Here is a 14,617-nt window from a genome sequence, read left to right on the forward strand (position 1 = left end):
TCACAAGAACTAGCTGCAAGTATGTACTCCCCATCGAAGTCATCAGTCTGCATGACATTTATCTCCTCGATTTTCACACTGGATTTCACAGGCACAATGCTACAATCAGAGGACTTTTCCTGTACTTTTTCTTTCCCCTTCTCTTTGCGCTTCTCATTGTGCAACTCATGACACTGTGGGCGTATATGACCCTTCTTGACGCAATGATGACATGTCACATTAGCATTTCTCCCAGAGACTTGCTGCATGACTTACCACACGTCTTAGACCTAGACTTTTGCGAGTCTCTGCCACGGCCATTTCCACGATCATTCTTGCCATTACCATCTCTCCCTCTAATAGTCAAAGCATGTGACAAATGAGAGGCATCCAAGTTCTTACGATTGATCTCTTCCTGTAGAAGAGCACTCTCTACATCATGCAAGTTCAAAATAGTAGTAAGAGTATATAAGGCAGTGCAAAATACATCCCATGACTCACTTAGAGTCCCAAGCAAAAACAATGGAGTAACCTCATCATTAAAGGTAATACCCTGCGAAGTCAAGTTCTTGAGAATAGCATGGAACTGGCTCAAATGAGTAGACATTGTCATATTCTCCATGCGCAGGTCCATAAGCTACTTCAACCAATACATCTGACTTGCTGGACTTTTCTTGTCATAGATATTCTTAATTTTATCCCAAAGCTGCCAAGCGCTCTGTGCTTCCTCAATCACATTGTAATACACATGTTCAATGAGAGATAAGATGAGGGTGGACTTGCATAACTCATCAAGCTCATCCCATTCTTCATCAATCATAGTTTCAGGCTACTCTCCATGCATCCTTAGTGGCTTTATCTACAATTTTTGGACCAATACCTTCCAAACTTGGCTCTTCCAATAGGCATAATTCGTACCATCAAGCTTAGTGATGTTGAAGATAGCACTGTCAGTGGAAGAAGAATTCGTCAATAAGCCGGTACACCCCCTCTATAATAGGGAAAAGTGTACACAACACTAGCAAGACCTGACACAAAGAGGTGTATGCTCAGGGAGTGCGAAGCCCAAATCAACCCAAGTACATGTATATAGACCACGGCATATCAACCATGCAACATCCAAGTGAAGAAGATCTCAGTCTCTCAGAAGACTCGAAGCTCAATAGCATAAACCACTTGCTCAATGTCTGTCAAACATCCAATGATGCTCCCATTGGCACAAAAAGCCATATGGATCAAGCCAAGAAGCTCAAGAAAGGCATATGAGAGTACCAATGATGAAAGATCCAAGACCAGACATCAATAAGACATCATGAGCATATAGGCTTTGTAGCCTCCAAGTAGAGCATCCATAGACATCAACTGTATCCCAAATACAACTCTAGCAAGCCAAGAAATATCCCAAGTAAGTTTTAGGAAGCTAGATGCAAGCCAAGACAAGGCACTAGTAGCAATTGGCTCCAAACAATGTAACTAGCATATAGTAGTGGCATAGGCCAAGCATGCCAAGACCGGTTGAACATAGGTAACATACATGCCATATGTATATCCAAGATGAGCAAGCATCAAATGAATTCCAAATTTGATCTCAAGTGCAAATAAAGATTCGGAACTAAAGACAAGCTCGATGTCATACCCCGAAGGTCAATACTTCAATGCATATCCTAAAGACATAGCCCGAACCAAGAGGCATAACCAAATATGAGATAATAGGCTTCAGCCCACTATGGTAAAATAATGATTTACTATTCAAAACTAAGTATTTCAGCAAGAAAATCAATCTACAATGATGGCATAACATGTGCCTTGCATCCCCCAAACAATCGAGTATCAATAGGTACCAACCAAACCAGTTAAGTAGAAGTGCCCAAACAAGCATAGCATTAGATGCCAATGTTACTTCTACACAACATGACTATGGGATTGCTACAAATAGTCCTAGGAATGTATAGATCAGACCCAAATATGATGACAATGATCAAGGAGGCTTCAACCAAAGTTAGATACCATTGTCAAGTGCATTGCTAAGGCGAAGAAGCATGCCATAGCCATCAATGTGGAGTAGGTGAGCTGTTATAGTGTGTTGTCCTGAACAGCCAAAAAAATGGTGCAAATTTTCTGATCCATTCTTCTTCTCCTGTGCATCCACATGGCCTCAATGGTAGTGGTTAGAGGCTCCAAGGGGTGCCCAAGGAGGCCCACAACAAGCCTCAAGTGACCAAATGCAAGAGGGAGCAAGATACAAGCTCCAAGGGTTTGAGCTATGGCTACCCTGATTGGCTGCAACCTGAGAACTAAATAAAAGCACTAAAAGAAAACTTCAATACCTCTGTAGCAATGCCTTGAGGGTGCCTCAATAGACCGGGAAGGTGCTTGGGAGGCCACGGAGTGACGGGAGCTCGGGAAGGTCAGCTATGGATGCCGAGAAGGAGACCCAATGCTGTATGTATTTAAATGGAAGCTAAGAATGCCATGAACCAAGCTCGGGGAGTTGGGAAGTCTCACTCTAATGCTAGTTGAAAGGTGAGAATGATCAAAGCTTGCTTGGAAGTGAGCTATGGCAGAGAGCAAGAGCAAGAAGAGAGAGAGACACAAATGGGAACTCTAACATTCACAATGTGTGACTGGGCCTTCCATTATTCAAACTATCACTAAAAGAATAAAGTGACGGTGATGGGCACCCACCACCTACAGTGTGCAGCAATGGGTACTGTCAGTGTAGTAATACACGGGCGGCTAGGCAGAGGCGCCTTTACCCCCAACAAGTTCATGCTAATATACTTTAGCTAAACTAATATGTGTAGGATGCTAAAAGAGAAAATGAAAATTACATAGGAGATCTTTATGTTGGGATGGGTTTTCATGATTGGATCATGGGACCTGAAATGGGCCGGCACTGGCTATGGCACTAGCTGGACCTCATGCTCCTGACACACAAACACCCTCACGGCCTCGCGGACCAAGAGCGTCAATCTAATGCTAAAGGACAAACTGCCCTAAAGCCTTATCTATGCGTTTATAGTTTATAGTCCAACGTTTCCCTTAAACTCCTCAAAGGGAGCCCATTGCAGCTCTCCTACATCGCAGGGATTGGCCCTTTGATGCGCTGCTAAACATATAACACAAACAAGCACAAACTCCTCTCAAGGTACCAATATTTTACGTTCCAGATGTACTATTCCTCCCTACAATTTCCCCTTAGGACCCAATGACTAACCTACAGCTTAGGACATCCTCTCACGCTCATCGTTGGTCACAACCTAAGGAAGACAGGTGCCATGCATCCAGGAGGTTTTTCTGATACATTTTAATTATTATGCTTAATGAGAATCGTGTATGGCTATGTGCTCAAACAAAAGAAAGATCAGCATCATACATGGTGCATAAAGCATTCTTTCCATGAATTTCACTAATGTGTGCTGCGTTGAAAGGAGGCACCGAGACATATGCTCATGCTACCATCCTCTTTATTTAAACCATTTCTAATATGCCAAGTGTAATGCATAAATCAAATTTTTTCTTTATCTTTCAGTGTTTCAGCCCCTCTTCATCCAACTCTTAGCATTTTGTATCATTGAGCGGTTAGATAGGGTTTCTATGCATTTCTCCCTTTTAAAATAATGATAAATACACACAAAACATAGAAACGGGGACAAACCGAGGCCAACCTCGTGCTTTTCCATCGTTATACATTGCACAAACATAGATATAATTTTCCCTAATTTTCCTTAGTCTGTTTTCTATTTTTCCCTAATTTTAAACCCATTTTTTTCATTTTTCAGTATTTTTCTCTATTTTTCTTTAATAAATAATGATTGAAAATGGAAATTGATTGTGGGTTGTGGCCCTTAGGTTCATTGACAGCAAAAACTCAGATCTAGTTGGTGTGACATATCATATTCCTCATTTATATAGGAAAACCTCGAATTTTACCCTTTAAACGTGTGTTTTTCATGTATTTTGACACTAATTCTGGCCATGTAGCCTTATATTTTCTGATTTTCAGGTTGCAAACAGTTGAAACTCATGGCAAACAATATCATAATGAACTTTCATCCTATATGAACAAGGTTTCATAAAGCAAATAGCATAAAAAGATCATTTTTCTTTATAAAAATAGCATTACCGCTTATTTTCAGGTCTCGGTTTCTTGGTCTTGATTACGGGACTGATTTCTAGCATGCATTTAATGCTCAGCATCTTCACGAACAGCACTCTTCATGTCTTCATCCATCCGGAAGCAATCCAGTCTCACCCGAACAAGCTTTCCTCCATCATTCTTCATTGTCTTCTTCCACACAAGAACAACCCCTTAAGGGAGAGAGAGGGAGGAGAGAGAAAGACTAAAATCAGAAATCTTCATCCAGGCCATCATTGCGCGAGCAAGAGGCAGCGATATAATCAATAGGTAGGGGGTAGGCAAGCCCCATAGTCACTTGGGTAGGGTGTATTGAACCTGGCATCTCCATCTCCAAGGATGGAACGAAAAAATCGGCGCATCCTGATGGCGCCTTCCTCCACGTTTTCTTCATCTCCCAAATGTCCACGATTTGATGCTACATTAAAAGTTGCCCAAGGCCCCAAAGGTCATGACCATTTGGCCAAAAATAAGTCCACCTTTTCAAATCTTGCCCATTTGTTGGCCATTTCCCCGTCCGGTGTCCAAATCGAGTGTTGTAAATTTCTACGCATCCGGCTTGACATCCCGCATTGGCTGGCAACTCTTGACAACCCACACGACAGTCTGAAAATTTATCAAAAATCAACAAGTGTCGCTCGGGCGCCTTTTAAGAGTCGTATTTCACTTGGTGCTTAAAATCGTCCTAGTTGGAGCTGCCGCCTTTGACGTGAATATTTTTCCCTTGATATTCGTAATTTTTGGCTATTTTTAAGCACTTCTCGGCATCAAATTTCTTCTCTCATTGGACATATTTTGGATGTCAAGGATTTGGATTTTTTAATGTTCCCTTATTGTATTTTGATGTGTTGTTGTTGCGACTAGGCCCATCCAGACTCTACCGCACATGGAAAAACACATTTTGACATGGCCGCATACCCTACTTGTGCAGTATAGGGTCTAGGTTGTAAAGTGCATGTATCTCCACAATATAAATAGTATAATTGTTGAATGATTGGTTTACTATCTTATATTCCTAGGGCATCACTCATCAAGAGTGGGACAAATTGCAAAGAGTTCTAAAAACAAAAGTTGACACAAGAGTAGAGGGCACACGAGAGTAGGGACAAATCAAGAAGATAGAAATTGAGCAAAGTTTAATCACAAGGATGAAAGCCGTTGGAAAGAGAAAAAACAAAAAGAGGCTAATCAACAAGATGAAAGCCCTCATAAAGATGAGGATAAAAATCAAGAACAACTCACCAGTGAGAGGAAAACACCAAGAGCAAAGATCCTGATGACACACAATCAAAAGATGTTCCTAGTGCACAAAGGGTCCAAGCTCTAGCATAGTGACTTCAAAGGGCAAGTACTAGAGAGATGGGAACTTTGGAAAGGGCAAACAAGGGGCATTTTCCCGTACATTGGCCAACTTTGTAGTAGAGAGGGCTCAAAATCTATGGGAAGAGGGTAAAGAGATAAACGAATGCACTTAGGGAAATCAAAAAGGCACAAAAGTCCTTTGAGAAGCCTGAGGCAAGGGTCATTTGGGCCAATTCTAAAAAATAGAGAGGGCTCAAAATCTTATGATAGTGGTCAACTTAGGGAATTAGAAAGTCACAAAATTCCTTTGACAAAGTGATCCCCAAAGCCCCTTTCCTCAAGCTTGTCAAGGGCATTTGTGATAGGTATGGCCTCAATATTAGGTGGTAGAGTTCTGCTTTTGCACATTGTCTTTAGGAGTCTGCAAAAGACTATTTGATTGATTTTTCTCCAAGATAGCTATGTGTCTACTACACATGCCCATAGAATAAAAATGATGGACAAGGATATGCACACTATCAAGATGATTAGGTACAAGTTTGAAAAGTTACTTGCCCCAACACACACATGTGACAAAAAGGCCTATGAGATATTGAACATTACTCCTACTAGAAGTACTAAAGAATCCAAGGGAGTATTGCAAGGAGATGTGCACATTGAAGAGTTGAATTCAACCAAAAGTATAGAAAAGGCTCAAAAGGACACGTTGGCTAATAAGGAAAAACAATAGGACAAGTTGGCTGATAAGGAAAAACAAAAGGACAAGATGGCTAATAAGGGAAAATAAAAGGAGAATTTGGCTAATAAGTAGGATGAGGATTACAAGAAGAGTGATGATAAAGAAGAGAGGAAGAAAGTATATTTGATGTGCTTATGGATGTGGAAAAGGAAAACGATAGGGTAGCAAGCTCAATGAGATACCAAGGCAACTGGTGGTAGGTGTTGGATACCAAGAAGCATAGTACATCAGTATTTCATTTGTTGAGAGCACAATATATCCTTCACTGGAATGACAAAGAACTAAATGAAACAACCATTATAGTGCTACTAAGATATAGTTACACATCATTGCGTTGTATTTCATTAAATTCCTAATATATAACTTGTGTTTTCTCCATCCCTTGCTTTCCCCACATTTTGTACCCTTGTTTCCATGCATCATAGTCATAGCACCCAAACAAAAAGGACCCAAACTCTATAGCACACATGGTGGTAGTTTGACATTGTCAAAAAGCCTACTTGCATGCTGTAGGGTCTAGTTCAAGTAATGCCATCTATTGTCAAGTTTTTCATTATCGCATGTCTTATCTCATTGTATGAAGTGTTTGATGCTCACACTACGACTTAATAAGATCAAAAATGTGTTTGGTGGATCCTCTTGTCTCAAAAAAGGCAAATGTGAGTTCACTTGATTTTTTCTTGTAGGAAATAAACCCAAATGAAATTCAATATGTGATATTCCTTATCATGAGGCGTATGTCTTTGTCCATTTAATGTTTTACCAAAAGCTTAGAAAAGGGCATTGTTTTGTACTATCATTCTAATCTATATTTGATTTTATGTCGATCACATTGGAGTACCTCTATCTTGGACCTAAAATTTAGAAGAATATGTCACATGAATTCTCTCAATGGTTTTTATGGGGATGTGAGACTATAAGTATAAATTGAATTGTGTAATGAATCTATTACAAGTACTTCAAGTGACATATACTCTAGAAGTTTTCAAAAGGACTATTTATTTCTCTTGAGGACAAGCTTCGAATATTGAAAAATGACAATGAGATTTTTTCTTACAGCCTCCAAGTCCCTCACCAGCCAAACATCTCCTCCTCTAGATGGAGGTTAATAGCAAATTCTTAGACATTTCTTCAAGCAAATTTCATGCTTGAGAAGAAGTCAATAATTGTGACTGAGTTACTAGTTGCTTAACATTATGAAAAGATATTTATGTTATCTTTTCTCATGTATCTCTTACTTTTGCATTTTACACAAGATCACCACACAAAGAACAGGTTGTTTGGCTGGTAAGGGCTCAATCAATCAAAGCTATACTTCAAATTTATACTTCAAATGTATGCTCAAAAAAATCTCTCTATACCCAGATTCCCCAAAACTTCAAAGAGTGGCCAAATCCAAGAAGGGAGCTCTTGCTAAGAAGCCAGTTGTAGCCAAGAAGCCAACCACAACCAAGAGGGCAGTTGGCACTAAGAAGCCAATTGTTGCAAAGAAGCTAGTTGTGTAGCTAAAAAGTCAGTTGTTTGCCACTAAGAGGTTTGTTGCAGCCAAGATTAAGGAGCCTCCATTTGGAGTGTGAGAGGACCATAGAGGAAATTCTTGGTGCAACTAAGAAAAGAGCCAATAAAAAACAAAATCAAGGTGCAAAAATTGGCTCAAAGGTTGCACAATATGAGACTAGCTAGAAAACTCTAGAGGGGGAGGCACAAAGGAAGACCCCTCAAAGGGCACCAGAAAGTTGCCCACAAAAGGCTAACAAGACCCTTAAAAGGGAATTAGAAAGTTACCCACAAAAGGTTGACAAGACACCCCTCAAAATTTCCCACTTGAGACCCCACAAAAGAAAAGTGAAGCCCAAGCCTCCCTTAGAAGATCTCATAAGACACCAAGTAGGCAGCTAGAGACTAGGGTATCTCCTAAGACATCTAAGAATACCCAAATGGAAATGTTTGAGAGAACATTTAATTAAGGCCCTTGTAAGAAAAAGATAACCTCTTGTGCACCAAAAAAAAAAAAAAACTAACTCAATGATTTTTTGTCATTTATTCATTTTTTCTCTTATATCCTTATGAAATGTTAGTTTTGTTGAGATGACAAGCTCAACACATGTGGACATTGATGATGGACCGCCTGGTTAGATGGGTCCACACGTCTACACTTAGCACGTCGGTGGTCATTATGACTCTCACATGGCCACTGACCCATTACTTATTATATTCAGGTTGTTACACCTATTTACAGCTGGCATAGTTATAGCGCCAGTCGACTAGTGTAGTAGGTTATGCATTGTTTGATTTAGTAGGCCACTTTCCTTTTATCTTGTATCTTATCTATACTTTGTGTACATTGTGAAGTGTGTGAAAGAAGAAGAAGAAATCAGCAAGAAAACGTTTTGGCCTCCATCTCTCTTCTTGTCTCTTGAGTGAGCTTCTCCTTGTGCATTCTGTGTGTGTTCGGCGCAGCATCTTGAGCAATCCCCTCCACCACGCGATTCTTGACATGGTATCAGAGCGGCACCACTAAGGGAGGCTGATTTCGAAGGTTGAAGCAAAGGGGAAGAAGCAAGGTTCGAGCAAGCAAGCCACGGGTAAGAAGCTCTCCCATCCTTCCACTCTTTCTCTTGGATACTGCCTGTGGAGGCACCGGAAGCAGGGCATAGCAAAAATCTCAGATTGCAGTGAGATTTGGTGTGCGCGAAGAGCACTGTATATTCTGCAGATAAGCCCTTTGGGCCTTTCCCGCAGTTATTTTGGGCATTTGAGGCCGTTTCAGGGCCCGTTTTAGAGCCGCAAGTTGCAGACAGCAGTTTCAGGGTACGCTGTGACTTCAGCTGTATCGACCGATAGTGGGTGCGCAGGTTACAGATTTCAGATCTGTAAGATTAAAGGTGTTTACCAGTGAGTAAACACGAGGTTTATCTGCAAACAGGTTGCAGATTGCATGTATTGTTGAGCAGATAGTGAAATAGGCTGTCTAGTGTATTGCTGTGCACTACAGGTCGAGGATTGCAGAAGTTTTGCTTGCTGTTTGGTATTATTCTTGTGATAATGGCAGAGAACAGTGGAAGCCCCATCATTGAGAAGCTTGACAAGAACAACTACCCTTCATGGAAGTTCTGTATCACGAACTTTCTTATTGGAAAAGGCCTCTACGAGTTCGTTTCAGGTGAAGAAAAGGACCCGGAGGTGAGTGATCCTCCAACTGCAGAAGAGATAAAGGCACGAAAGGAATGGAATGCAAAAGACAAGAAGGTCATGTATTGGTTGTCTGCAGTAATTGACAATAATATGTTGGGACACATTAGAAATGCAGAGAATGCATATGCAGCTTGGACCATACTTGAAAGTATGTTTTCTATAAATACAAAGGCACGAAAGATTCAACTCAAGCAAGAGTTGAATACATTGAAGAAAGGGAAGATGTCTATCAATGAGTATGCATTGAAGGTAAGGAGCATTGTAGATGCATTGGCAGCGATTGATGCAATGCCCGATGATGATGATTTGGTGTCGTCTACCTTGGGTGGACTTAACAATGAAAAGGCTTGGAAGCCTTTTGTAACTTCCGTATATGTCAGAAAGCCATTTCCAGATTTTGATGAGTTGGTCTCTCTAATGATCACTGAAGAAATCAACATGCAGAGTGAGACATCTGAAAGAAGTGGTGAACAGGTCCAGGCTTTCTACTCCAGTTCAGGAAGGAGACGTGGCAGGTTCTCTTCAAGAGGCCGTGGTACAGGATGTGGTAGTGACAACCAGCAAAACAGATTGAATCAGCAATTTGGCGATATGCAGGTTTCAGGAGGTCGTGGTAACTTTAGAGGCAGGGGGAGCTTTAGAGGAAGAGGTGGATGGCAGAATAGAGGTTCTAACAACTCTGGTATTGTGTGCCACTACTGTGGCAAAACAGGTCATATTGCAGCCCAATGTTATGCCAAGAAAGATGATATTCGGAGTGGTAAGTTGCAGCAAGGAAACTATGCATCGTCTTCACGACAAAATGAAGACAAAAATGAACGTTTGTTTGTTATGCAGCATATGCTGAATGCTGTTACAGGAAAGGGAACACATGAAGATATTTGGTATGTCGATTCAGGTGCATCCAATCATATGACCAGCCATGCAGAATGGTTTGGAGAGATGCAGGATTTGTAGAATGCAGGTTATGTGCAGACGGGTGATGACTCATGCCACCCAATTTCACACATTGGAAAAGTTCCCTTGTCCTTGCATGATGGTAAGACAAAGAGTCTTTCAGATGTATTACATGTGCCATCTATTACAAAGAATTTGGTGTCAGTCGGCCAAATGGTAGAGCAAGGGCTGCAAGTCAGATTTAATGCAAAGGGCTGCTTTGTAGAAGACTTCAATGACAAGTGCAGGTTGGTAGCAAAGGGAAGTAGAGTTGGACGTATGTTCACTCTAGATGCCGGAATTCCTACTATGAATGCTGCTATGTATGCCAAAGGAAAAGGTGTTGTTGCAGACATTGAAATTTGGCACAAACGCATTGGACATGCAAATGTACAAAGGCTGAAACTAATGCAATCCAAAGGGTTGGTTACAGGTTTGCCTACATTTAGAGTTGCAGAATTTCAGAAGGTATGTGAAGCATGTCAGTTTGGTAAGCAGGCAAGACAACCTTTTTCACATGATAGAGATGTAAGCAGAAATATTCTTGATGTTGTACATACAGACATTTGGGGGCCTACACAAAATGTATCTCTTGGAGGCAGTTCATACTTTGTCACATTCATTGATGATTGTTCTAGAAAGCTGTGGGTATATTTTATGAACGAAAAGAGTGAAGAGTTTGAGCACTTTAGAACTTTCAAGGCTGCAGTTGAAAGAGAAACATGCTTGAAAGTAAAGTGCCTGAGGTCAGATGGAGGGGGAGAGTACCTCTCAAATGAGTTCAGTGATTTTCTAAAGTCTCATGGGATAAAGAGACATTTCACATGCAGGTATACCCCACAGCAAAATGGGGTTGCAGAAAGGAAAAACAGGCATATTGCAGAAGTTGCACGCGCCTTGATGGCTGAAAAGAATATACCTAAGCATTTTTGGTCTGAGGCTGTTCATACTGCTGTTTATATTATGAACAGAACTCCCACAGCTGCAGTTCATGGTATGACCCCCGAAGAATGTTTTACAGGTAAGAAGCCTGATGTTTCACACTTGAAAGTATTTGGCTGCATTGCGTATGTTCATGTGCCAGATGAGTTGCGGAAGAAACTGGATCCAAAGGCTGAAAAGTGTGTCTTTATTGGATACTCTTTAGAGCAGAAAGGGTATCGCTGTTACAACCTTGTCACATGTAAGTTCAGAGTGAGCAGGGATGTCATCTTTGATGAAATGAGCAGCTGGTATGCATCTAGTGGTGATGCATTGGATGTTGATGATGATCATGACACTCATGTGCAGGCTGAAAAGCAAGAATCACGGACTCTTAGTGGACCAGAGACATCATCTAGTAGTCCTTGGTCTGGGAGACTAAGGAGTACCTCTACATCTTCAGGTGCATCTAGTAGCACTACAGGTAAAGACAAAGGAAAGAATAAAGTGTCAGAAGGCATTGATGCAGTTCTTGATGGAGACTCCAGTGGCTCAGAGAGCTTAGATGATGAGCTTGGCATTCCTTCAGTGAGAACTCCAGGTGTGCAGAGAGCACGGGCTAATGCAAAGACTCCATTGAGTGATCCAGTGGTACGCAGTCTAGCAGGGTGAGATACCCTGTTAAAAGATTTGGTTTTGAAGGTTATGCAGCTCACCATTATGCTTATATGGTGAAACTAGTTGAGGATGCTGAGCCTACATGTTTTGAGGAGGCTGTTGGTCATGCTCATTGGGATGCAGCAATGGATGAGGAGATGGCTGCATTAGAGGCTAATAAGACTTGGGATCTAGTGTCATTGCCGAAGGGAAAGAAAGCTATTGGATGTAAGTGGGTTTATAAGATTAAGCACAATGCAGATGGTTCTATTAGCAGGTACAAAGCTAGGCTGGTTGCAAAAGGCTATGCCCAGACATATGGCATAGATTATGATGAAACCTTCAGTCCAGTTGCTAGGATGGCAACTGTCAGATGTGTGATTGCTTTGGCAGCAGCCAAAGGTTGGAGGTTGCAGCAAATGGATGTAAAGAATGCCTTCTTGCATGGTGATTTGCAGGAAGAAGTGTATATGGATCAGTCAGCAGGTTATGAAGATTTAGAGCATCCCACGTATGTGTGCAGATTGAAGAAGGCACTCTATGGGCTCAAGCAAGCACCTAGAGCATGGTCTGACAAGATTAGAGAGTATCTTGTCAATATTGGTTTTTATGTTTCTGATGCTGATCACTCACTTTATGTGAGAAAAGGAGATGCAGGTTTGGTCATCATAGTCATCTATGTGGATGACTTGATTATTACAGGTGATAGTGATAGTGGGATTGCTGAAGTCAAGGGTTGTTTGAAGATGAAGTTTGAGATGAAGGATCTAGGTGAGCTAAGGTACTTCCTTGGCATTGAGGTGATCAGATGTGATGATAGTATATGGCTATCCCAAAGACAGTATGGCTTGGATATGTTGTCCAAGTATGGTATGACAGCATGCAAACCACTTTCAGTCCCTTTGGAGCAGAATGTAAAGCTGAGTGCTGATGTTGGGGATGAGATAGAAGACCCTACTATGTTCAGGAGGATAGTGGGGAGTTTGATTTACATGACTATTACAAGGCCAGACTTGAGCTACGCTGTTGGTCTTGTGAGTCAATTTATGCAAGTACCTAGAAAACCACACTTGGATGCAGTGAGACGCATATTGAGATATGTCAAGTCCACATTACATTATGGACTTTTCTATGAGGCAGGTACAGACATACATGTGTTTGGATACACAGATGCAGATTGGGCTGGTAGTATGTCGGATAGAAGATCTACCAGCGGATACATGTTCTCTCTTGGTAGTGCAGCAGTTGCTTGGAGCAGCAAAAAGCAATCTACAGTTGCTTTGTCGAGTACAGAGGCTGAGTATAGAGGTGCTGCTGTTGCAGCATGTGAGGTAGTATGGCTGCAAAAGTTATTGGCTGATTTGGATGTGCAGGTGGAAGGTCCAGTTGTCATTTATTGTGACAACATGAGCAGTATACAGTTGGCTAGGAACCCTGTGTTCCATGCCAGGACAAAACATATTGAGGTACACTACCACTTTGTGAGAGAGAAGGTACTAGCAGGTGAGATTGACTTGGTGTATGTCAGCACACAGGATCAGATAGCTGACATCTTCACGAAGGCATTGGGTACAGAGAAGCTTCAAAAGTTTCGAAGCTTACTTGGAGTTGCAGAGATGCAGTTGAGCTTGAGGGGGAGTGTTGAGATGACAAGCTCAACACATGTGGACATTGATGATGGACCGCCTGGTTAGATGGGTCCACACGTCTACACTTAGCACGTCGGTGGTCATTATGACTCTCACATGGCCACTGACTCATTACTTATTATATTCAAGTTGTTACACCTATTTACAGCTGGCATAGTTATAGTGCCAGTCGACTAGTGTAGTAGGTTATGCATTGTTTGACTTAGTAGGCCACTTTCCTTTTATCTTGTATCTTATCTATACTTTGTGTACATTGTGAAGTGTGTGAAAGAAGAAGAAGAAATCAGCAAGAAAACGTTTTGGCCTTGAGTGAGCTTCTCCTTGTGCATTCTGTGTGTGTTCGGCGCAGCATCTTGAGCAATCCCCTCCACCACGCGATTCTTGACAAGTTTTAAGAATCCTCTCTCAAATTATGAGTTTAGTTATATACAATGGAAGAGGTCATTATAATCATCCTAGTCTTATGTGAGCTAAAGCAATTAAAGGCACATGGAGAAAGATTTTAAAAAGTGCTAAGCTTAAGCCTTTGAAAATCTCACAATGCCCTCCTAGGGTAGCTCATCATGTATATATACTTTTTCTTCCTTCTTCCAAACAATTTACCATTTATCTCAAATCAAGATCATGTATCCGTGGTTGTAGATAGACTTTGAAGTGTTTCTCTAGTAACAACTGCCAATATCCATTTCTTGTTTACCAATAAACACATTGGATCCTCGTCCTCCAATATCCATTTCTTGTTTATCAATAAACACATTGGATCCTCATCCTCCAAGTAGATAGTCATTGTAAAGTGACCATTGCTTTCCTAAGAGTCCAAAGGCATCCATGCATCTTTTATCTTCTTCCATCTTCTATAATGGAAAGAAAGATGTACTATTTGCCTTGAAATGTTGTATGATAAGGTACCAAGATCCTTAGAACATGTACAGAGAAACAAATCGCCCCTATCCACTTTCTCCATTGACATCAAATTTTCTCCAAAGGTTTTACTTATTGTGTCGAATGGCGTTTTCTCATCCACCCACATCATGAACCAATATAAACTAATTCTAGTGGGAACTTGGCATAGATATAAGAAATACTAAAGTTTCAACATGT

The sequence above is a fragment of the Lygodium microphyllum genome, chromosome 29 (genome assembly GCF_053477565.2).
Source record: "Lygodium microphyllum isolate KBCC chromosome 29, Lygodium_microphyllum_v1.1.10, whole genome shotgun sequence".
NCBI lineage: Eukaryota > Viridiplantae > Streptophyta > Polypodiopsida > Schizaeales > Lygodiaceae > Lygodium > Lygodium microphyllum.